General features: G+C 40.6%; 1 long non-coding RNA gene across 3 annotated transcripts; it reads right to left on the bottom strand.

Annotated features, from left to right (window-relative positions):
• LOC137561382 (uncharacterized) lies at positions 1 to 26,066 on the bottom strand. Of its 3 annotated transcripts, none has more exons than XR_011029994.1 (5): positions 26,011 to 26,066; positions 21,770 to 21,872; positions 15,137 to 15,464; positions 3,861 to 4,053; positions 1 to 206 (listed from the first exon to the last, which is right to left on the bottom strand). It is a non-coding gene; the product is annotated as an uncharacterized lncRNA (long non-coding RNA). The 3 variants fall into 3 exon arrangements; XR_011029992.1 differs by having other exon boundaries at positions 15,133 to 15,464; XR_011029993.1 differs by lacking the exon at positions 15,137 to 15,464.
• Positions 26,067 to 26,660: the final 594 nt, after the last annotated feature.

Raw genomic sequence — 26,660 nt, forward strand, 5'->3', positions numbered from 1 at the left:
AGATGCAAAAAAAAAAGATTACAGCACAATACCAGCCATACAAACCATATGCACTAGTTAAAAGTGCAACATCAAGTTAGAATGGCAACAAACACCTTAACCATCCTGATGCTTAAAGGATATTGCAAGCATGGGTTTCTCATCCTTCAGACACCACAACATCTCATCAGCTACTCCGAACCACTGTTGCATACTACTAATTCCAACTAAAAAAGAAGAAATAAAGAAAAGAATCATAGAATGAAAGAAAGAAAGTGGGGCATCTGAGTCCTATATAAACTGACCAGCACAGTTTTCATCAATGGCGGCTCCAGGATTTTTTTTGGGGGGGTGCTATGCAGGTCCTGGACAATTTCTGGGGTAGCTGATGAATGGGTGTGGCCATAACAAAGCGCACCACGGCAAAGAAATGGGTGTGGCCATGGCCAGATGAGGGCAGAACTAACTGTAATTTAAAGTGAACCCGAGGTGAGAGTGATATGGAGGCTGCCACATTTATTTCCTTTTAAACAATACTAGTTTCCTGGCAGTCCTGCTGACCTATTTGTCTGCAATAGTGAACTGAATTACACCAGAAACAAGCATGCAGCTAATCTTGTCAGTTCTGACAATATTGTAAGAAACCCCTGACCTGCTGTATGCTTGTTCAGGGTCTATGGTTGAAAAAATTAGAGGCAAAGGACCAGCACAGCAGCCAGGCAACTGGTATTGCTTAAAAGGAGATAAATATGGCAGCCTCAATATTATTCTCACCTCGGGTTCCTTTTAAAAGTGCAACGCAAAGACAGTGGGCCCAAGTTGGTGACCCTTTCCCCAGAAAATTCACATAATTGTGGAGGTTTTCTCAAGAAAATATGCATAACGTGAGCAGATTTGCCCAGAAAATATGTTCAATCATGTGGGCAGATTTGACCAAAAAACACGTTCAATCACGTGGCAGATTTGACCAGAAAACACGTTCAATCATGTGGCAGATTTGACCAGAAAATCTGTGCAATAAAAAAAAAAAAAACTTCTATATAACTATATATTAACAGTTGGAAGTAGGTGAAATGTGCCAGGGTATCCAACAGTCATTGTCACATACACTGGGAAACAAATGCAGGCAACAGGCTTCCTGTGCCCAAGTTGCTGAACATCCATTAGAAAGAATAAAGTCCATAAATTATTAAGAAAACAGAGATCAGGGAAGTCAATAGAGTGATTGCTTTACAAGTATATGCATTAAAACTATGTGTCACATTTTTTACAAAGGTTAGCTCTAAAATCAATTGTTTAAACTTTGCATTACACTTATTTTATTGTCAGACATTTTTTTTCAGACAAATCAATTTAAATTAGAATGAGTTTCTTCCATTTAGTATCAAAGCCATTTTCATTGTAATAACCATAATTCTAATGGCTTGCTGATACATTGCCCTCTTTCTTTATGCAGGTCTCTTTTTAAAAGTGGATAACCTTTGCAAAACGTCCTTTTGTACTTTAGAAGATTTTTAAGTATTATACAGCTCATTTCTGAATGTTACAGACAGTACATATATTTTGCAAGTTGCCAAAATATATCACTAATCTTTATCATTTACTTTAGTAGAGGAAGTATTATATATCAAGTATGTGCACAAACCACTGTGAAACATCTTGGTTTTAATACAGAGGGCAACATAATCTAATTTTTTATACTAGAGGCTTGAAGCAATTCTAGTGTTAAGTGTCAACAACTCACTTCATGTGACTACACTATTGCCCTGCATCAGGCACACTTTACTGGTAGATCCAGTTACCACTGATTGGATGCTTAAACTGACTTCTCGAACCCTAATTCACCTGGTGCATTAAACATAATGGGCCATATGCAATTCACCTTTTCACCTGTGTTTTCTCCTAGGTGTTATTTTTAAACTTGTCAATAAAATGCCTTTTAAGCCCACAGAAGGCAAGAAAATGGTTAAAATAATTTCGATAGTACTTTTTCCCCAACTTTTTGGTACTTTTTTAGTTGAAAAGTACTGGAAAGTTATTTAAAATCAAAGATGAAAAATTATCTCCTAGGTGAAAACTCAGGTGAAAAAGAGAATGGCATATGGCCCAATGACTTTAATATTAGGATGCTGCCTGCAGTCATATTGGTTAGTGATTGCTATTGCTTGTGACATACTTTCTTTAGCACCAAGCATAAACTCTTTGCCTGCTGCTTTACTAACCCTTGAAGCAAACCTGAAGTGAGGAAGCTGACTCCAGGTTAGATACCGATGTAGAGGGAATGCTCTGGATAGCGTGGAGACTTGCTTGTCCTTGCTCCATCTTGTCATTTCAGTGTCATTCCCTGGTGAAGTTCTGTGACTGAATACCTCTTTGGCCCTCCTGGACAGCTTTTGGAAGTTCTCACATCTCTGAGTGCTTCTGAAGGCGGGCACATCCATACCACACATGCCCACAGCCAGGACTCGCACATGTGCTGTATACACCTGGACTCGTGTTTGTGCAGTATGGATGCACTAGTCTTCGGAAGTACTTGTGGGTGTAAGTACTTCCAAAGGCTGCCCGAGGAATTATGAAGAGATAATCAACCTAGTAGGTTGAATCCCTTGAAAAGGAAACAGCGCTGGAACAACGGGATAAAGCGAGGCCTGGGAAGGCTCAATACGTTCTTTCTGCTCAGCATCAGGTTTACTTTAAACACTTTTTTAATTATTTTATTTTTTGGTTTAAAAAAAAATTAAAAAAAATCTCTCTATATGTTTTTTAATACATTTAATACATTTTATTAAAAACATTTTATTGGAACAATACCAGGTCACATGGTTCTTGGCATGGGACAGTGCTCTGAAACAGAAAGGCAGAAATCCTTCTCCTTTCCAAAACACTGTTGTCCATGTCAATATAACACCACTGGTCTGCACGACAGCGGGGGGCCCCAGTCTCTCTCACTGGCTGGGGCCCCCAAACCACCATGCGATACCTAGAGGGAAGTGCGGGCAAGCCCCGGACCTCTCACCTCCAGGGAACTCACCCCCACGGCCTCTAAACTGAATGCTAAATGCAACAAATACAATTGCTAACTCCCAGATAGAGCACCCTCTGCCTGCTGTACCAAATCTAGCAGGAATTGCATAAATTAGCATTCAGGTGAGAGGCTTCGGCGGGACGCAATCGCAGACTGCATCGGTTACAGGGACGCCCCATGCAGGCACATCTCCCACACGGTCCCCTCCCCAACCACCCACCCATCAAACACATCTCAGAAGCCGCTAAAAAGAAATTCAAAATCACAGACACTGGTCCACACGACAACCGGGGGACCCAGTCTCTCTCACTGGCTGGGGCCCCCAAACCACCGCGCGATACCTAGAGGGAAGTGCGGGCTAGTTTCAGACCTCTCACCTCCAGGGAACTCACCCCCACTGCCTCTAAACTGAGTGCTAACTGCAACAAACAAGGCAAAGGGTGTATAACAGTACACCTGATTGGCTGACTGGCGTCTGCTGACCAGATAAAGGCAGGAAATTGCTCTGGCTGGGAGTTAGCAATTGTGTTTGTTGCAGTCCATGTTAATAATAAGGTCTGCATTCTTTAAAACGGTTTTAAAATTTTAAACATCCTTTAGTGCAAAATAAGTCACCATCTTGAGCCGAGGTATATAGCTTATTACCAGGTTAGAGAAGGTGATAAACTCTGCACTCACTTGGAACATTAAACAACACTACATTAATCTGACAACACTAACTAAATCAGTAAATAAAATCGCTGGTTCTTTAGAACAGCCAGAATTATTATCAGGCAAGCTATTTTATCAGTCGGCCATGCAGAAAGAGATCTGAATGGCACTACATTTCTTAATTGCATTGGGCAAAAATACTTACGCCTGATTGTCGGCTTCTTCAGTTATCTTTGCAACTAATGCTAGCAATAGCTGGAACTGCATCAAGCCGAATGTATCTTTGCTTTTTTTCATGTTTTCCATTTTCATGGTCTTCACGTTCCTGTAGCTGAGATGCTGAGTTCAAATGAACTAACTGAATCATTTAGTGTCAGATTCAAGCATCTTTAGTTTAGCTGTGCAAAAAAAGAAACAATCCCTTCCATATCAAAACTCTGCATTAATATAATTTTATTTTAACAATCTGTAGTTTTTTTTATTAAGCATTTGTATAGTGTTAACATCTTCTGCTGTGCTTCAGAGTTCAATTAATAAAGCAGTATATAACTAATAAATAATGAACAGTAACTATAGTGTACTTCAGAGGAGCTCACAGTTTAATCCTTACCAGAGCAGGGACAAGATCCTCCAGCATCCAAGGCTGAGACACCAAAGTGCGCCCCTCCATCCCTCGCATCCCAGCCATCACACACTGATTGCTATTAGACTAAGAGGGCCACAGGGCCCACAACCTCCCCAACACCTTAATATCTAGTTATCTGGCTTGCAGTCACTGCTATGTATCCCCTTTTCTTATTTCTTTCTGCTTCATACACAATTAGGAATGACAACTGAATGAATTGTGCGCCCCCTCCTACACTGCGCCCTGAGGCTGGAGCCTCTCCAGCCTATGCCTCGGCCCTGCCCTGATCCTTACCATAGTCTAATTCCCCTTGCATAATCTGAAACTAGTTTTCAGGAGGTAATCAAGAATTTTAGTATGATTTTGAAATTTTAGAGAGAGTGTCCAGGGGTAATTCAAGCAGTAGGAACATACAAACACATGCAAACAGTGACGTGGTTGAAATCCGAACCCCAGCACTGCAAGGCAAGAGTGATAGCCACTTAGCCATTGTGCTTGAAAACAGTTAAGAGCAGATTGAACAAGAGATAGATATTTCTGATTGAATCTGATCACAGAGAGATCTGTTTTGCCTCCCATACACCACAGGCCGATTTCCAATCTATTTCAGCATGAAATCTCTCTGAAATCGGCCTTGTGGTGCAGGATCTACCACCTCACAACCCCCAGCCCTGTCCCCCAATGTAAAATGTGCTCTCCAGTGTCCTGTGCAATATACTTTACCGGTAGGTGTCCGCTGCTGGCTCTGTTTCCACACTGCTTCCCATAAATGCGCCCCTTGTGGTTTTTGACGTAATGTGGGTACCTGTGTGACATCACACATGCCCCCACATATACACCGGCAAACACATGGGGGGTGTATATGTGGATGGAGCAGGGAGCCAGCGGCGTACACCAACAGGTAAAGTATACTGCACGGGGCACCGGGGGGGGGGGGCACATTTTACATTAGGGGGGACAGCACCAGGGCTGCTGTCGTGTTCATCGCACTTCCTGATATCGCACACCATTACCGCCGTGCACCCAATTGAGCATGTCAGCCCTACATCTTGTAGCATTTCCAGTCTATATATGTGACCAGTTATTGCCCAAAATTCGTCACAACGTTGATCGGGCATGCTCGTGGCGGCAGTAATTTTCATCTGATCCAATTATATTAATTGAATCGGTTGGTCGATCGGGCCGCCAGGTCGCCTGATATACAGCCACCTTTATTCCAGATTGTTTTGGCATTATTCATTGCAAGGTGCGGATATGCATGATTTTGTGCATATGGTTTGTGGGAGCCGCAATACAGGCTACCCAGTCAAACTACAGAAAGCCATAACCACTAGGTTCTTAAAGGAATACTTAAAGGGATACTGTAGGGGGGTCGGGGGAAAATGAGCTGAACTTACCTGGGGCTTCTAATGGTCCCCTGCAGACGTCCTGTGCCCGCGCAGCCACTCACCGATGCTCAGGCCCCGCCTTCGGTTCACTTCTGGAATTTCTGACTTTTAAGTCAGAAAACCACTGCGCCTGCGTTGCCGTTTCCTCGATCCTGCTGATGTCATCAAGAGCGCACAGCGCAGGCCCAGTATGGTCTGTGTCTGCGCAGTACACTCCTGGTGACATCAGCGGGAGCGAGGACACGGCAACGCAGGCGCAGTGGTTTTCTGACTTTAAAGTCAGAAATTCCAGAAGTGAACTGGAGGCGGGGCCGGAGCATCGGTGACTGGCTGCGTGGGCACAGGATGTCTGCGGGGGACCATTAGAAGCCCCGGGTAAGTTCAGCTCATTTCCCCCCGACCCCCTACAGTATCCCTTTAAGTCAAACTGAAAAAATGACTTTTACTCACCTGAGGCATCCCTCAGCCCCCGAAGCTGGATGGTGCCCTCGCAGCCCCGCTTCGACCGTCCTGTCCCCGCCGGCGGCTACTTCCGGGTTCGGTGACAGCCGCCGACAGGCTGGGAACGCGGCTGATTTTCCGCGTTCCCTGCCGCTATTATCACCCTCTATGCTGCTATAGCGCATATATATATATACGCTATAGCAGCATAGAGGGTGATAATAGCGGCAGGGAACGCGGAAAATCAGCTGCTTTGCCAGTCTGTCGGCGGCTGTCGCCGAACCTGGAAGTAGCTGCCGGCGGGGACAGGACAGTCGGAGCGGGTCTGCGAGGGCACCATCCAGCTTCGGGGGCTGAGGGATGCCCCTGGTGAGTAAAAGTCATTTTTTCAGTTTGACTTAAGTAATCCTTTAAGCAGAGGTATCATTATTACATAGTTACATAGTTAGTTTGGTTGAAAAAAGACATCTATTCATCAAGTCATATTATTAAACTTAATTTATAGAAGTCTAGCGCTGTGCACTAGATAGGGGAGACGTTACAACATTGAACTATGTTTAAGGACAACTGAAGAGAGAGGGATATGGCAGCTGCCATATTTACCATATTTCCTTTTAAGCCATACTAGTTGCCTGGCTATCCTGCTAATCCTCTGCCTCCAGTGCTTTTAGCCATAGACTCTGAAGAAGAATGCAGCAGATCAGGTGTTTCTGACATTATTGTAGGGATGTAACAGTAAACAGTGCGCAGATTGCAATGTAGGAATAAATATAGCAGACATGTCACTGAGTACATAGGATGGTGGAGTAGAGGGCCCTGCTAAATAGGCTCACAATCTAAGGGTAAGCAAGTTGGATTAAAATTCCCTCTAAAATTAAAAGTTATAGTTATGCTATAAAGGGGTCGATTCATAAAGCATTACCGCATTCAGTAATGCAGAAAATAGCTGACTTTACCGAGCACTTAGGAAAATGTCAATTCATTAAAGCTGTTACCATATGAAAAGCTGAAATTACCAAGCAGTGAGGTAAATTACCGACCTGTGAGGTAAATACATCAAATACATGTCAGTAAATGTCAATTCATAAAGCCTACAAAAAGCGGTAAAGCCACAAAGCAATACCCTCTGCTTTGAAGTGGTGAAAATAATGCGGTATCTGTGCAAGGAGACTGTGCTGGGAGCGTGACTCACAAGAAGAAGTAGTGATAGTTTTGACTGACAGGAGCAGGGAGCCAATAGAAACAGCCCCTGTCTTCTGCAAGTCTGAATGTTGGAATCTGATAGGACCCACAGCCTTCACCAGCAGGAAAAGCTTTTCAACCCCCCAGGCAGCAGCAGAGCGAGATCAGAACAAAACCGGCATCCCCTGAATACCTTAAGCTGTGTGTCTGTTTAACCTCTTGTGTACCTGTTTGAAGATATGTAGGAGCTAGAACAGAAAATAACCTAAGCATGGCATGTGCAAAGTTTCTTGAAGGTTAATCTAAGCTGTGGCAATTAAATAGAATGTTAAGAAAGACTAATAGACAGATTCAAAGCAGATTCAGAGCCTGCAGAATCAGTATAACAAAACATGTACATCTAAAGGGATGTCGGGATGCCTCTTACTGCTCTCACTGCATGGAACATCTTGTAACAACACATAGACACTCTTCATGAAAAATGCATGCCCTGCATCCAAGACAAGTGCTAACATTTATTAAGCTAGGAGGAACTTTAGCTTCCAATATGGTTTGCATGCAAAGTATATTATACTAGACACTTGTGCCACAGTGAGGCAAACCTCCGGGCAAGTGACCTAACCTAAATTTAAAACCTTGGGAGCAGCTAAGCAAAAAGAAAATGTGTTCCTCCTAGCTTAATAAATGTTAGCACTTGTCTTGGATGCAGGGCATGCATTTTTCAGTTTGGCAGAGGCGGTGTATGCCTGTGCGATTAACCATTCAATTGCAACATGTGTTTAGGGATGCGCAGCCTTTCCCCCCACCTTTTCTTAACTTTGTAACTATGTGACTATCAGGTTAGCTGCTCCCAGCCCCTCCTCCTGAGTTTCCTGTTTGCATAATAAGTAGTAGCAGATTTGCATATGATTTGCATCTGAATTGAATGTGAAGTGTGCAGAAAATCTATTTAGGTGCTGCACACTGAGCTGGTGGTCATTTCAGATGCAGCCTTAGCGGTATGTGCTGGTGTTCTCCTCACTTTCTATCAGTCACTACCATCACAGTTCAGGGTTCAGTTACTATGCCATAGGCTATAGCAGCAAAACTAAGTATAAAACTTGCAGAGGTTTCTCAAAACATCTCCCACAATAGATACATTAAAATGTAGAAGCACTAAAATAGCAGAACCCAGCCTGTGAAATGCTATGTGGGGCTACACAAAGAAATGCTTTATGCATATCAGTGAATGTGCAAATTTTTGATATTTGATATTTTCCATTGGAGTACATTCTGTTCAAAAGATACCAAGTTAAAATATGATTATACAATCTAGAAATTGTAAATAGTTTATTGTTGATTTTTGAAAGTCTGAGGAAGATTTCATCTCTACTGAGTTTTATTGTTCATAAAATAATCATACATCCTCATCCCTTTATGTATTATTTAGCATTGCTCCATTGTTAGATGCTTATTCAACTTGCATCATCCAGAACCCCTTCTTCCTTCTGTTCACTGTCTGATGCCTTTAGCTTATCCTCCAGCAAATTCATTTAAATGCACATCAGTCTGCAAGGAATCTGTTTGTTTGCTACCTTGCTGACATTCCGGCAGAACATCCCATTTTTTATTCTGGATACATCAACATGCAGTTGTAACTAATTTAGAAAGAACATGAAGCACTTCACTCTAATGATCCTGTCCCACATTATCCCTATTAAACTTGATTTATGTCTTTGTGTTTCCTTCTGTAAGGTCTAAAGGAAAACATTTCCAGACGTTAATCTTCCCAGTAAATAAAATGATTGTATTTTGATTATGTTGTTTTCTTTGTATTTTAGTCTGCACTAAAAAGGTACCGTAACTACAATACATAAAAAGCTTCACTTTCTTTTTCTTTTTATGCTGCCCACGTAATAACAATACAATGATACATTTGCACAGTGTAATGCTTTTTTTGATTGACAACATGTAGATAAATTCACCCATATTACCAAAATATAATTTACTTGTTCTACTTTATAAATGCATTTATATGTTTAGACAACATTCCATCTAGATTACATTGAATGGCTTTGAATCATCAAACCTCACCACATTATAAGCAACGTTGCCCTACCTAAACCATTTAAGTGAGTGAACAAGGGAACAGACTTGGTCCTGCCATGCAGTCTTTTGTTTTAACAAGTGAATTGTGACCACTGGTTCTGTCAGAACACAGTGCAGTGCAAAAGTGTCATCCAATGTTTGAGGATGAAAGTTGACAACATGAAACACAGTTAGTGCAAACAAAATGTTACAGAGCCACTTGTCTTATCCCTTCTTGTAGCTCCTTTCCTAACTCCCTTTCTATTTTTCTCAGGCCACATTTCCCTGAAAGGCTCTCTCACAAAGCAGTCTATGCCCAGTTGGCATATACCTTAGGTGGACAACAAGGGGATGCAAGACCTGCACACATGAGGATGAAGCATCCTACTATCTCCCTCTTCTAAGGCTACAATCAGTACAGCCCAGTACAACCTAGCTGGCCCTAGCTGATAAGTATCTTGATTGCACAGCTGAAATAAATATCTACATTGGATAATATTGGCGTGGAGTGTGATTTTTGAATATTAGTGTAATGAGCACACCTGAGTGTGCAGCCCAATGTACAGTAGTAGCTGCTCATGGATTTCTCTTATAACTAATGTTTTGTAATTCAATGGCATTGGATTATCATGGCCACAAACAACAAGAGTTGAAGTAATTATACTCACAAGGCTTGCAGGTACCAGTACTGGTAATTAAATCACTTAGGAAGCACCAATAACAACCAATATACTGTATGCTACCCAAATGCAAATTTTCTTTATTGATGATGATGATAATCATGTATTATTTGTGTATGTATATCTACAGTAAATGTAATATATCATCAGATACATTCGGCAAAGTTGCATTAATTGAAAATAGGGGATACAATTCATTACCCTAATAATGCATCAACAATAAATCATAAAAACACTAAGGCACATAGATCTGTTCACTACTCAAAAACCTGCCATTAAATTGGTAGCAGTGCACTAGCCATATTATTGTGTTTGATGAACATGTTTGATATGAATATTTCCACACAGGGGCCCATATGCAATTCACTTTTTCTCCTGAGTTTTCTCCTAGGTGATATATTCACATCTTGTCAGGAAATCCCTTTTAAAGAGAACCCGAGGTGGCTTGTTTGAATCCTATTAGCACACAGAGGCTGGATCTGCATATAATGTCCAGCCTCTGTTGCTATCCTGTTTCCCCCAAGGCTCCCCCCCTGCACTCTGCTGTGCCCCATAAATCACACAGCTGTGCTAGTGACACGCAGCGTGTCGCCAGCAGGCTGTTTACAGCTGTACTGTCAGTCTCGCCGATCCTCGCCCTCCTCTATGTCACCGCTCCCCGCCCGCGTCCCTTCCCTCCAATCCAATTTAAATGACTTATTTATCTTGAGTTTTTGTTTTTTTTGGTTTTGTTTTTTGTTGGTTGTACCAAACACTCAATTTTAATATGCAGTTGTTAGCTCCTTTCCTGTTCTACCCCAAGTGAATGAATGAGAGCAGGAATCTATACTCCCTTCTCTCTGTGGTCTAGATGGCTATTTTCATGGGTATCCGGTTTTGTTTCACTTTCCTTTTTTTTAGTGGGGGGGGGTGATTTATAGTACTAGTCTTCCATTGGCATGGCCTCGGTTCAATGTGGAGGAAAAAATATTATGTTACATTATAACCCAACATTCTACCAGAGTGAATTTTTATTACCTATGTTACTGTCATTGGATGCAATAATGCCTGTGCCTTACTGGCATCATACTGCATGCTCTATGATTGCAGGATGTATGTATTTGTATTACAATACTATCTCTTGCATTATCATCTTGGATTTCTGTATATGCTACTTCCTTATGTACTTGAAAATCCAATAAACAGCATAAATGAAAAAAAAATATCCCCATAAGGTGAAAGAGCTACATTAAAAAGAACAAAACATGTTTTAAAAAGGTTGATAGAGTTAGAACCTTTGACAAGCTTGTATTGCTGTTCCTCACTTCCTGTCCAAATGATCATTCAGGGCATAGCTCAGAGCCCTGAAGGTCAATGAAACAGGAAGTGACCAAAAAACTCTCCTCTATTGAGATACATTGGGATACATGCAGCAGTAACAACCTGACAGAGACCTTATCCCTGCTCTGAGATAAATAAAAATATTTCCCTAGAGTTGAACTTTAAACACTTGATTATATAGATATTGTGTGTTAGTGGGAAGCATAGTGTTATACCATTGACTTTCTTCACCTTCCATATTTTTATATGACAGTTTATAACACAGTATTGTATTTTTTCATACTGTGTTTTTGATATATTATCTACCAAATCACTGCTAATAGCCATAAATGAAATGATGCATTGTTGCCAGTGTGCATCCAATACACATTATTCTTAAGCTGCCACTGTTAGCACGAACATTTATTACACTATATATCAAGTATCAGCTGACGTTCCATTTGTGAGGATATCTGTAATCACATTTATACTGTCAACCATTAAGAGTTACTGAATTGTGTATGATGGCTCCAATAAGGAAAGTTCAGAATAAACTGTTCTTTCAATCTCTCTTTTAATCTTAAAAAAAGCTCAATTAAATAGAAAGGATAAGTTCACTTTGAATATAAATGTAATAAATTATCCCCAAAATGTCCCTTAATCAATAATGCAAACGTAATGCATTAATGAATTTAACTCCTTTACTCCCTGAGCAAACTTCCCTTCAGCCTATTATTTGTGTCTGTATCCACTTTACTAAGACCATGTACCTATACCCAGCACTGAAGTGCCTGCACCTTGATGCTCTTTCCACTCCCTCTAGATCACCTCTGTTTCACAGTGTGTTCCAGGATTACATTTATCAGGAACTTAGGAGGCACACTACATGCTAGAACTTGCGTTCGATTTATTTGCAATGTCTTACATGCTACATTTTTAGGATATTGAAGAGCAATGCCCAAAACATGTAAGGCCGTATGCAATTCACCTTTCATCCTAAGTTTTCTCCTAAGAGATAATGTTTTGTCTTCTGTTTCAAATAACGTATCAGCACTCTGCAATTGAAAAAGTACTATTACTTAAAAAAAAAACAAGAAAAAGAAAAAATGTCTTTTCCTGTTTTTTTTTTTTTGGGGGGTGGAGCTCAGGGCCAGCTTTCTACTTTATTTGAAATATAAAAGTAATTCTATGTTGCTGCAGAATTATGCAAAACGTTACTGCACTGCAAGACTTGACTAGTCCATTTACATTTTAGATTTTCATAATCATTAGCATAATTCTCAGCCATCTCAAATTTTTTTGCATGTCAATGACAATCCCTACTGACTAATGTGACTTTAGTACATGTAGATTTGGCCAAGACATTTATTAAACACAATTCAAGCTAGCTGGGACTGACATTTGGCTTTTTTTAACCTCCCTGGCGGGAAGCCCGACCTACGTTCGGGCTAGCCGCCGCAGTGGATCACATGGCCCCGGGAGGATTTTTTAAAAATAAAAAGTGCTTTATATTGTTAAGCTAGCACTTCGCTAGCTAACCATGTGGCCCAAGTGCCTCCCCCCCCCATCGCCCCCGATCACCGCGGTAATGCATACCCCCCAGGGATCCTGCGATGGCGCAGCCGCAGCCTTCACCTCCAGGCTTCGCTATGGGGAGGACCGAAACTGCGCATGATGGCGATGACGTCATGACGTTATGTCCGATCGTCGCCATAGCGACAAGTGAAGCTGAATGGAGAAGCTGCATCTCTCGCGGGATCATGGACGGGTAAATATAGCCAGCGGCGATCAGGGGGCTCAGAGAGGTGCCGGGGGACTTGGGACACATAGTTAGCTAGCCTAGTGCTAGCTAACAAATAAAAAACATTTTTGATTTTAAAAATCCCTCTTGCGGACGCAGCCACTGCAACTGCGTACCGCCAGGGAGGTTAATATTATCTTGCAGTCTAAGGCTGGATTCACAGTGGTCCATTACAATGCAGTACTTTGAATAGGCCCATAGAATTGTATGGGCATTGAGTTGACTAAGCACTGTGAACTAGCCCTTAGGGTTAAGGTTGGATGTATGAATATGATTGCAATCTAAAAAGTCAGTAGCACTCATCACTGTAACCATGCTCTTTTTTGATCAAGCAGTGACCAAGTTACTTTTTTCTGCTTGGATTTGTGGTTCTGATCCTTTTGGTCATGACATAAAGGGTTGTTTTTTTGTTTTGGGGCCTAGCATGTCCAAAAGGCCTTAAAATGTAAGGCCTTTTGGACAAGCTACACTTCTCCTGTGTCGGGCTGCCTATGCTACGCAACGGCAAGCATAAGCTGGAGGAGGGCGTGTCATGATCCTTCCCTTCGGCTCCTGCTTCTGATGCAGTGACGTGCCCTCCTCCAGCTTATGCTTGCCGTTGCGTAGCATAGGCAGCCCGACACACGGCAGTCTCCCTCTGGGGCGGATTGGCTGGGCAGAATAGGAGCGAGAGCGGTTGTCTCTTGCTCCTCATAGCAGGCTTCGGCGGGTCACTCGCTGTATAGTGCGCTCTGATGTGGGGGAACATGAAAGTAGGATAATGCACTGCCGCACTGTAAAAAAGGAATCCCCTCTCATGTAATGAGCTGCCCCATTCCCCGTCGCCGTCAGTGTGTCAGATGCCGTCTATAAGGTAAATTTAAAAAAAAAAAAGCTACACTGCACAGCAGAAAGATATGCTGTTTTCGCACAGACTGCTGTTGCAATTTTGATTTGTGCTACAGACAGAAAGTGGTTAAGTTTGATAGTACTCCTTTACCAGGTCTCGGCTTGATGACGTCATCAAGCTGCGACCCGGAACTGAGCGGCAGTACGGGCAGGGATGCTGGCCAGTGCGGAGGGGTCCACTGCGGCTCATCGCTGGAGCCTGGAAGGCGAGAAAAGGCTGCTTGCTACAGTGGAGACATCTGGCTACAGGGGGGACACACAGATCAGCAAGCAACACTGTCTGAACCAGCCTAAATGCGCCCCCTCCCCGCATGCAAATTTGTCTGGTCCTTAAGAGGGGTTAGGCAGCCGGTCCCCAAATGGTTAACCTTCCATTAAATAAGAAAGATCATGTTTACCTTATGTCTTCTTGGTGTTTTTTAACCAGTCACCTATTCACCCTTATTTTCTTCATAGTTAGTAAAAATACGAACCACAAATTACAGAAATTATTTTTACATTTATACATATGTGCAGAGTTCAGTTACAAAACAAAGTAACATTTGTCTGGTACCAAATTCTACCCAGCTTATTCACAGAAAATTTTTTAGCTACAGTATAGAAGCAGGTTGATTTAATGCAAAGAAACAGCACCTGAAGCCTAGGGTATTGATTTGATGTATGGACTCACAACTGTGTTATTGCCAGGCACTCAATGCTAGCTACACCCCATACAATTTTCTGGCAGATTTACCTGCCAGATCGATTATTTCCAACATGTCCAATATGAATTTCGATTTTCAATCTTTTTTTTTATAGATTTCCATAGAACTGAATGAAAATCAATAGAAAACGATAAAAAACGATAAAAAAAAATGATCAGAAAATCTAAAAATCGATCGAAATTCAGATCGGACATGTTGGAAATATTCGATCTGGCAGATAAATCTGCCAGAAAATTGGCAGGAGGGGGAGTATACACTTTGATTAGGAGTAAGAGGTTAGCTTTAGTTGTAAGGGACAGAAGGTTACAAATAGGCATCAGGATCGATGGGTTGTTGAGTTAAGAGTCATGGAGTGGCTAAAGTCAAAGCACACAACTTGTACTGGTTTGTATTCTTACTTACTTACTTAGGGACACCTCTGGAAAGGTGTCTGTTTCTACTTGGTTTCCCCTTTTCCTTTGGTTTAGCGTCTCTTCTTCTGGTGCTTGAACAGAAATGCCTTAGTTGATGTATAGTTAGCATCTGAACATGCGCAGATCTCAAATGTGAATGCTTATTGAAAACAAGTGCTCATGCACATGCTATCTTTGCACGTGTGCAGTAGACAGCTCACGCATACCCAGTTCATTTGTACTTGTTGCTGTGCACTAGGTATGCGTGGCCATGAGATCGCATATGTCCAGTTTACAGGAGCTTGTGCATGGACCTGGGCGAATAGGACACATTCAGAAGATCTGCAAGCGAACACATCTCTATAAGTGTCTATAGGTGAGAGAGAATACACACCAGTATATGTGGTTTGCAATTTTTTAGATCAGTTCATGTGTACTTTGAGGGGCAGTTGGCAAGCTAAGGAAGGGTAGGTTTTGGGTGTGAAAATGTACTGGTTTATGTTTGAGGCATTATTGTAAACCACTTTGAATATATAACAGTGTACACTCTCACATTACGTAGAACACACCATAACTTGTGCAATACAGATTACTCTAAATACAGGTATAATATAATATACTGTAGGTGCAACACAACTGATTTGGTGTTATGAGATGTGATAATTGTAAGTTAGAATGTTTAGAATTGAATGAAATGGTCATGTGGCACTCGATTATATACAGCAACATAAACCTGGCATTAGACCTATGCAGGAAACACGTCAATAAATGCAGAGTTAAAGTGGTCTGAAACTCCGATATAACTCAATAAAAATGTGTTTTCCTACTTTTTAGTACTCATACAGTTATCATATTTGCTTTTGTGCAGAAATAATATTGTCTGTTTACAAATTACAAGTTTCCAAAGTGTAGTTTATCTTGCCCTAAAAGCTGTCATTTTATTCAGACTGCTTTTTATTATATATTAACATCTTATAATGAGCTATTATGAACTGTGTGTGTGTCTGAAGCACAGAAAGCTTCACAGAGAGTTCCTTTTCACTTGTTATACTGTGTTTACACACATTGTAACAACATTGGAATGCAAACAAAGATACACACATTTTAGCCGCTGCTCCAGAGTGTCCCAATTGGGGACGGAGCTTCTTACGGGTGGGAAGAGCTTATCGTGGTCAGGAGCGGAACTTATTTTGCACGGCCAAAGGGTCCTTTTTATTGAAGATTTTAAAAAGGAGGGTGCCTGGGCACCCAGAGCCCCCTTTCTACAGGTGCCTGCCTCCCGCTTTAAGTGTGCTTAAATAAAAAATAATAATTGCCTGTTTAAAACAGGTTAATGCTTCCACTTAGCAGAAAAACTAGATGTGCACTGAATCACTTAACCTGCAATTATCTAACGTGTGTGCGAAGTTACCTGTATAATTGAAAAACTACTAGCTTCAAAAATGAGAAAAAAAAATACTTGACTTCGTTTGGATGCAGAATTCTGCCTTTAACATTCCTCTTTTTATGGATGAAAGCCTTTGCACCTGTGTTCTTGAGCAGTGATGATCACACATCTAGAGATAGCTAACTAGGAGGAAGCATGCAGCAGTTCAGCCAGCAGCCACCTGTTATCACAGTTATAATAATACAGAAGAGGTGTGTTGGGTGGCAGCCATCTCCATCACAGCTCAGTTACATTCCATATCCCACAGCTAAAATACTCCATAGGAAGATAGTATCACACTTATTTGCAGATACCTTTGAGTAATCTTGAAAGCAATAAAGCCTTAATTAAAAAACAACTTTTCAACAAGACATAAAACATGAAACGCACAAATGCATTTATATTACAATTTGAATCTTCAATGGTAAATGTGTACTGCTAACAGAGTATAGCTATAAAATATATTAAATAAAAAGCATTCGGCCGTATGATAAAGATAACTCTTTAGTGAAACATATCAGTGAGTATTTTGGCAATGTTCTGGTTCTTCAGGTTTTCATTGTATCTCCCCATCAATTGCCTAATCCTAACCTATGTACTTCCTGCCACCTAGCCATAATCTACCCCTTTACATTCACCCCTACTTTATGCCAATCACTAGAATCTTACCAACTTTTTTTTTCCTTTGGAAAAGGGGATATAGAAAGTTGAGGTGGTTAATGATTTTTTGATTGGTACAATTACCCTGCTAGAAAATTGAGAGTATGGTGCACAGTACGTCCAACCCACCCTGCTCCTCTCCAGGGTCTGAAAGTAGTCTGAAAGCTACTATCCCAGACATTTTTTTTAGCAGAACATCACTGAAATGGTTAAACAAAGCACTTTGTCCTGCTATTCAGCTTCAAACCCGCATCCAAACTGGAGGTAGTTTACTATACCCAAATGTTTACTTTATCAGAGTTTATTATAACGAGATTATACTGTATTCTGTTAGTCTGCATCAGAGTGATTTTCTGTTTATACAGGTAGTCCTCGACTTACAAACACTCGACTGACTGACCCACCGATACAAATGACCTGAAAATGTGAAATTTGTTTATGTGGGAACAGTTGAATTTTTTTTTTTTGCAAAAGTCCTTTTTAAAGCAGTGCAATTACATTTTGCTGCAGTACACTGAGGGCACAGGGAGACAGAGGTGACACAGTGGAGGGAGGCACTGAAGGCACAGGGGAACAGAGGTGACACAGAGGGGGACACTGAAGGAATTGGGGGCATAGAGAAGGTACTGGGGCATGGATGACACAGTGTTCCAACTTATGTACAGATTCAGGTTAAAGAGAACCCGGAACCAATCAGTAGCCGATACCTCCTTTCCCATGAGAAATCTATTCCTTTTCTCAAATGGATCATCAGGGGGCTCTGTATGGCTGATTTTGTGGTGAAATCCCTCCCACAGCGCCTCACAGCACTGAGGTACTGACGTCACACTGTGGGAGCCTTGTTACATTGTGGGAAATAGCAGCTGTTTAAAACTGCCAAAAAAGCAAACAGTACTCCTTCCACTGACATCACCTGCCAGCAGTAAAAATGTCACCATGTGATACATGTCAGAATGTAAATCAGGGAGGAAAGATTTTGCAATGGGCAAACACTGACTAAATCATTTATACATAATTATTGTAAAAAATAAGCACAGTTTTTATTACATTGTTTTAACTGGAGTTCCTCTTTAAGAATGTACCTACAGTCCTTATTGTTTGTTAACCAGGGACTACCTGTGCTTATAGATAACTAATAATTTGCTTGTTGTTTCACATTTTTGGCTGAAGTTTATTTGGTGAAGCATTCAGTTTAAACTTAAGAGTTCTTTTTTAACGTAACTAAATAAAGGAAGTGGAGAAGAATGAACTGTTGCCAAGTATCTCTTTAATGTGAAATATTACTAATATTAAAGGCTAAAACCACACAGATACACTATGTTAATGTGCATAATTTAAATAAAGTCTTTAGAGCTAATATTCTCTGCATTATTTCATGCTGATATTCAGCTTTGCATGATTTATAATATAGTAATTTAATTTATATCTGGACCACAGAAGTCCCAAGTAAAAGTAGAAGTATTTTGCTAATTACATATCAGTGTCAGCATACCTCTATTTCAGGAATATTTAACTTTCAAGAGTCTTTTTTTCTAATCCACCACTTAATTAATGCACACTTTATAGCAATGATTTACTAAGGTTCTCCTGAGCAGAAGATCTTTAAAGATCCTGACCTAGATTAAATTGGAAAAAAAAAAAGAATGACTGATATTAGGCAGCATGAGTTCTTAGAAATGTCTTGGGTGATATTGCACCTTCCAAAGATTTGCAGTAAGGTTAGTGAATGAGTGGTCAATTCACTAAGCTACAGTAAAACTGCCATGCACAGGCAGTGTACAGCAATTTTACCAGTACTTATACCACTGCAGTAGCGTGCATTATGGAAGAAGCACAACCAGTGGTACATTAGTAATGTTTGTGTTGCTATGGTAATGAACGTTATGCTACTTGTATAGCGTACATTACCATAGCAATGTGAGTCTCACCCATGTACTGATGTGCAACACGTGCCACTTTAGTTGTATAAATACCAGTAAAATTGGTGTGCGCTATCTGTGCATGGCAATTTTACTAATTTTACTATGGCTTAGTGAACAGACCCTCCTTGTCTGCAGTCACATGAAACAGTAAGAAACTTTTTTAAATCTTTTTTTTATATAAATCCAAGATCATCACCCTGCATGTGGTATGCAATTAGATTTCCACAAAAACAAATCCAGTATCCTTTCAGTAAACCTTGCTATGGTCTGATATGACTCAGGTAATTAGCATTTTATACTTTTGAGATTTTGGCTTTTCTTTTTCAGAATCTGTACCACTAGATTACACTCATCATACTTGGGAAAATAACTGGTTCAGAATGCATAATAGCATAGAGACTTCTTACAAAAATAAATGACCTGAATGTTTTAAAACATAACATCGATGAGCATTATTGTATTTTGGCTTGCTTGGCTGTCTTTGGTCTGGGACGACTTTCCATTATTGCTAGAACCATGATATGTATACCAGCAAATGTTGCTACAGATTACAAGGTAACTGCATAAACTTGTGCTCAACTGTCATGCAGCATGACAGTGACCCTAAAATCACAAGCTGATCTGCCAAGGAACAGTTAAAGTAGAATACAATTAATGGTTTGAAATGCTTGAGTCATGGTTGAGTCCTGACGTTAATCCTGCTGAAATGTTGTGTATGCACTTGAGACGGACAATTCATGCAAGGAAATCCAGCAATATCTCTGAGCTGAAGCTGTTCTGGAATGGGTGAGAAGCTGTTCTGCTTCCTCTTGTTGCTGAGAATTACACCAGTTCCTGAAGGCAAAGGTTCAGATAGTTTTGCAGAACATACATTGGCTTGCAAAAGTATTCGGCCCCCTTGAAGTTTTCCACATTTTGTCACATTACTGCCACAAACATGAATCAATTTTATTGGAATTCCACGTGAAAGACCAATACAAAGTGGTGTACACGTGAGAAGTGGAACGAAAATCATACATGATTCCAAACATTTTTTTATAAATAAATACCTGCAAAGTTGTGTGTGCGTAATTATTCAGCCCCCTTGAGTCAATAGTTTGTAGAACCACCTTTTGCTGCAATTACAGCTGTCAGTCTTTTAGGGTATGTCTCTACCAGCTTTGCACATCTAGAGGCTGAAATCCTTGCCCATTCTTCTCTGCAAAACAGCTCCAGTTCAGTCAGATTAGATGGACAGCGTTTGTGAACAGCAGTTTTCAGATCTTGCCACAGATTCTCGATTGGATTTAGATCTGGACTTTGACTGGGCCATTCTAACACATGGATATGTTTTGTTTTAAACCATTCCATTGTTGCCCTGGCTTTATGTTTAGGGTCGTTGTTCTGCTGGAAGGTGAACCTCCGCCCCAGTCTCAAGTCTTTTGCACACTCCAAGAGGTTTTCTTCCAAGATTGCCCTGTATTTGGCTCCATCCATCTTCCTATCAACTCTGACCAGCTTCCCTGTCCCTGCTGAAGAGAAGCACCCCCAGAGCATGATACTGCCACCACCATATTTGACAGTGGGGATGGTGTGTTCAGAGTGATGTGCAGTGTTAGTTTTCCGCCACACATAGCGTTTTGCATTTTGGCCAAAAAGTTCAGTTTTGGTCTCATCTGACCAGGGCACCTTCTTCCACATGTTTGCTGTGTCCCCCACATGGCTTGTGGCAAACTGCAAACAGGATTTCTTATGCTTTTCTGTTAACAATGGCTTTCTTCTTGCCACTCTTCCATAAAGGCCAATTTTGTGCAGTGCATGACTAATAGTTGTCCTATGGACAGATTCCCCCACCTGAGCTGTACATCTTTGCAGTTCGTCCAGAGTCATCATGGGCCTCTCGACTGCATTTCTGATCAGCGCTCTCCTTGTTTGGCCTGTGAGTTTAGGTACACGGCCTTGTCTTGGTAGGTTTACAGTTGTGCCATATTCCTTCCATTTCTGAATGATCGTTTGAACAGTGCTCTGTGGGATGTTCAAGGCTTTGGAAATCCTTTTGCAGCCTAAGCCTGCTTTTAAATTTCTCAATAACTTTATCCCTGACCTGTCTGGTGTGTTCTTTGGACTTCATGGTGTTGTTGCTCCCAATATTATCTTAGACAACCTCTGAGGCCCTCACAGAGCAGCTGTATTTTTTACTGACATTAGATTACACACAGGTGCGCTCTATTTAGCTATTAGCACTCATCAGGCAATGTCTATGGGCAACTGACTGCACTCAGAGAAAAAGAGGCTGAATAATTACGCACACCCCACTTTGCAGTTATTGATTTGCAAAAAATGTTTGGAATCATGTATGATTTTCGATCCACTTCTCACATGTACACCACTTTGTATTGGTCTTTCACGTGAAATTCCAATAAAATTGATGCATGTTTGTGGCAGTAATGTGACAAAATGTGGAAAACTTCAAGGGGGCCGAATACTTTTGCAAGCCACTGTATATGTCACTTTGAATCATTTCCTTAATCCACTAGCAAGCATGCTGTTGCAGACTTATTCATTTGGGTTTTCAACTAGATTTAAAAATTGTGCATAACAGATTACATCCTAGTCATATTTATTCTACAAATATTACACATCTAAAATAGTTCACTAACCTTTTAGAACAACTGTGGACAAGCTCCTGCTCCATTTATCTCTGTGCAGAGATCAATGTTTCTGGCTGAGATGAACTTTGTAGTTGTTGTTGCTCCGCCAACGCTGCGAAAAATAAAAAAGCACATAATAAGATGCCTGCGGAAAGCTACACAGTACACAGTCAAACATTACCTCAGAATCAATACAACAAGTTTTGGAAGCAATTTCAACAAAACTTGTATGCCATAAGCTGCCAATGCTTATATGCAAAAGTTGTGATTTACAAAACTCATGAAAGGACAAATATGATACTTTATATAGATGTGTGAATATGTGTGTATGTACATGTCCTAATCACACGCATGCAGGAAGTGCATACTACATAATATGTAGGGATTGACGGTTTCCAATTATTGTAAAAATACAGTATATGATATTTTAATTGCAATTTCTCTGCCTGCTCTGGCACTGGAAATAGTATTAACCTAACAAAAAAACAACAGTAGAACAGGGGAAGGTCTAATAGTCACTGTCTAAATACTAATTAAATAGTATTCTAGATACTTGTGTCGACAAAGAGACTAAATAAACAACCAACCGCAAAAATTGTATAAAACACAAATGTCTAGACTAATACCAATGAGTTAAAATCAAATCATAACCACTTCAGCCTGCAGGTGTTTTCATCTTCAGGACTGAAGCAATTTTCCTCTGTCAGAGCTCCTCCCATTCATTCACCAATAACTTTATCACTACTCATCACATGTAAATGATCTACATCTTGTTTTTTTCACCACAAATTACGCTTTTTGTGAGCAATACTTGTTTTCAGTAATTACTTTATTTTCTATGCAATTTAAAGGCAAATACAAAAAAAAGAAAACATACCCTATTTCTCCAATTCCAACCCTTATAGTTTTAAAATAAGCAATGCTACTATAAATAAAACCCACCCATTTTATTTGCCCATTAGTCCCGGTTATCACAACATTTAAATTATGTTCCTAGTACAATGTATGGCAACAATATATTATTTTGAAACAAAGGTGTATTTTTTCTGTGTTTTTTTATGGCCCATCAATTGTAAGCCATTATGTACTAAAATTAATATAATTAAATCACTTCCAAAGCCAGCCCTCCCCCCCCCACCCCAGTTACCAATCAAACAAAAAAAATAATAATCCATAAATAGTTGCCTTAGGGACTTAGCTGTTTTTAATATGTATGTCATGAGGGTATATTACTATAATTTTTTTTAATAAAAAATCTGTGCAGCGTAATGTAACTTTTTGCCACTAGATGGCAATAAACACTCCTTGGTTTATAAGGAAGTGTTTGTTATGTTTTTTTTTCCTGTTTATACATGTTTATTCTTATGAATGGACATGGCCCCTGATCGGGGTAATGTTCATTACAGGCACCGCAATTGGTTCAGAGAAGCTTTGCTTCTCTTCCCCAATCACCTTAACAGAAAACCTCGCACCCCGCAGGCACTGCCCCTTACAAACTGAACGAGAATGCAGTTTGCCTTTAGCTGTGCCTATCTGAACGAGAATACTCGTCCAGATAGGCTGAAGTGGTTAATTAGTCACTAAATTAGCTACACAACACACATGTATAAATACAATGAGTTTAGTTGACCCCCTCTGACTACATGTACTAACAAGGCTCAATACATGGCACTAAAGCATAACCCACCACTATATAGCTATGGCTATACTAAATAAGTTTCCTTAAAATTGACCTTAGAACGGGAGTAGGGCTTTTTTATATTAGTAGGCAGGATAAGACTATGACTTCACTGAAGGAGATCAGCATGTGATACTCATAGCACATGTGCCATAATGGCTGATAAAAGTTGCATTTTTACCTATGATAATCAGTGTCTTATGATCACAATAGTTGATACCAGTTACAGTGGGTTGCAAAAGTATTCGGCCCCCTTGAAGTTTTCCACATTTTGTCATATTACTGCCACAAACATGATAAATTTTATTGGAATTACACATGAAAGACCAACACAAAGTGGTGTACACATGAGAAGTGGAATGAAAATCATACATGATTCCAAACATTTTTTTACAAATAAATAACTGCAAAGTGGTGTGTGCATAATTATTTGGCCCCCTTTGATCTGAGTGCAGTCAGTTGCCTATAGACACTGCCTGATGAGTGCTAATGACTAAATAGAGTGCACCTGTGTGTAATATAATGTCAGTACAAATACAGCTGCTCTGTGAGGGCCTCAGAGGTTGTCTAAGAGAATATTGGGAGCAACAACACCGTGAAGTCCAAAGAACACACAAGACAGGTCAGGGATCAAGTTATTGAGAAATTTAAAGCAGGATTAGGCTACAAAAAGATTTCCAAAGCCTTGAACATTCCACAGAGCACTGTTCAAGCGATCATTCAGAAATGGAAGGAGTATGGCACAACTGTACACCTACCAAGACAAGGCCGTCCACCAACTCACAGGCCGAACAAGGAGAGCGCTGATCAGAAATGCAGTCAAGAGGCCCATGGTGACTCTGGACGAGCTGCAGAGATCTACAGCTCCGGTGGGAGACTCTGTCCATAGGACAACTATTAGTTATGCACTGTACAAAGTTGGCCTTTATGGAAGAGTGGCAAGAAGAAAGGCATTGTTAACAGAAAGCACAAGAAGTCCAGTTTGCAGTTTGCCACAAGCCATGTGGGGGACACAGCAACCATGTGGAAGAAGGTGCTCTGGTCAGATGAGACCAAAATGGAACTTTTTGGCCAAAATGCAAAACGCTATGTGTGGCGGAAAACTAACACTGCACATCACTCTGAACACACCATCCCCACTGTCAAATATGGTGGTGGCAGCATCATGCTTGGTGGGTGCATCTCTTCAGCAGGGACAGGGAAGCTGGTCAGAGTTGATGGGAAGATGGATGGAGCCAAATACAGGGCAATCTTGGAAGAAAACCTCTTGGAGTCTGTAAAAGACTTGAGACTGGGGCGGAGATTCACCTTCCAGCAGGACAATGACCCTAAACATAAAGCCAGGGCAACAATGGAATGGTTTAAAACAAAACATATCTATGTGTTAGAATGGCCCAGTCAAAGTCCAGATCTAAATCCAATCGAGAATCTGTGGCAAGATCTGAAAACTGCTGTTCACAAACGCTGTCCATCTAATCTGACTGAGCTGGAGCTGTTTTGCAAAGAGGAATGGGCAAGGATTTCAGTCTCTAGATGTGCAAAGCTGGTAGAGACATACCCTAAAAGACTGGCAGCTGTAGTTGCAGCAAAAGGTGGTTCTATAAAGTATTGACTCAGGGGGCCGAATAATTACGCACACCCCACTTTGCAGTTATTTATTTGTAAAAAATGTTTGGAATGATGTATGATTTTCGATCCACATCTCACATGTACACCACTTTGTATTGGTCTTTCACGTGGAATTCCAAGAAAATTGATGCATGTTTGTGGCAGTAATGTGACAAAATGTGGAAAACTTCAAGGGGGCTGAATACTTTTGCAACCCACTGTATATACAGCAGTAAGCCATTATAGTATAACACTTATCATCATCATCACAATCTACTATTCTGCCACCACCTATAAGAGACAACAGCTATAAAGACTTCTTTTTATGAAACTAGCCTTTGTGTTTTTGTTTTTCCCTTTTTCTATTGGTATCTTTATCAAGGGAGTTGCCATTTGCCTTGTTTGTGGCCACACACAGTCTGTTGGTACCTTTTATCTCCCTATTTATTAGTCTAGAGCTGCATATACTAGGGGATGGTTGAGGATTTTTTTTTTGTGTGTGTGAATTTAGTTTGGTTGGTTCTGCTTTTAATAAACATGTGGTACTGTACACAGCCTTTAAACAATACTGCACAGACTCTATTAACAATTTTTTTATGTGGTAATAAATTAATATCAACCTTTTACTGTAGAATAAATATGGCATTGTTCATAATTCCTCAATATATTTGCATTGTTATGGAGCACCTGCTTCACCATAAGCTTCATCACCACACTTAATAACATAATATCTGGGGATACTTGAGACTGAGACGGCTTTAGAGCTTATGTGATTGTCCGTGTTTTTGCACATGTGCAGTGAGTGAAAATTGTACTTTTTTTTTTTTTGCAGTCTCAAGACTTTCAAATCATGTGGTCATATCAAGTAATTTCATTTCTGCTTGAGTTTCTGTCCTCAAACTTCAGATTCCTAAGTGTGCAGCGTAAGAAAGAACTTATGATTAATAAGTTATTGTCAACCAACCTCACCACCCACGGTGTTACCAGTGGCACCAACAGGAATTCCAGGTGGAGTTGCTCCCTGGTACATGAGAATGGCTGTCTACGCACTGCAAATTTACAGACATTTAATGAATCAACACTATTATTTTTAGATCTATGTCTGGAAATGTGCTTTAAAGAGGCACTGTAGTGACATATAGTTGAATGCAGTAAATTATTTTTATGTTAAATATCCTGGGTTCAGCATCAGAAACACTTCCTATTGCTATATATTACTGTATATTGATATGTAGCCCCTCCCTCCAATTGGAGCTTAGCCTAGGCCATTTATTATGTGGAATTCTCAACCAACCATTTCCCCCAAGCATTCTGGGAGACCAAAGATCTTTTCTGTTGTCTTCAGAACTGTCAGTAAGTGAACATTCTGCAGAGATCACCTGCCAGTACTAAAGATGTTTCTGCCTGTGATACATTTCAGAATGTAAATCATGGTAACAAAAGATTTTACAGTGGGCAAACACTGACTAGATAAATTATAAATGAACTAGTTAAAAGGCCCAGCAGCTACCCCCCCTTCCCGGGCAACACGCGCACAGACGCGTCCAGCTCGCCCGTCTCCCACCTCTGTCCGAAGTATATGCACACAGGGAGATGTTGCTTGCTTGGCAGTTG

This window comes from Hyperolius riggenbachi, chromosome 3 (assembly GCF_040937935.1).
Source record: "Hyperolius riggenbachi isolate aHypRig1 chromosome 3, aHypRig1.pri, whole genome shotgun sequence".
Lineage (NCBI taxonomy): Eukaryota > Metazoa > Chordata > Amphibia > Anura > Hyperoliidae > Hyperolius > Hyperolius riggenbachi.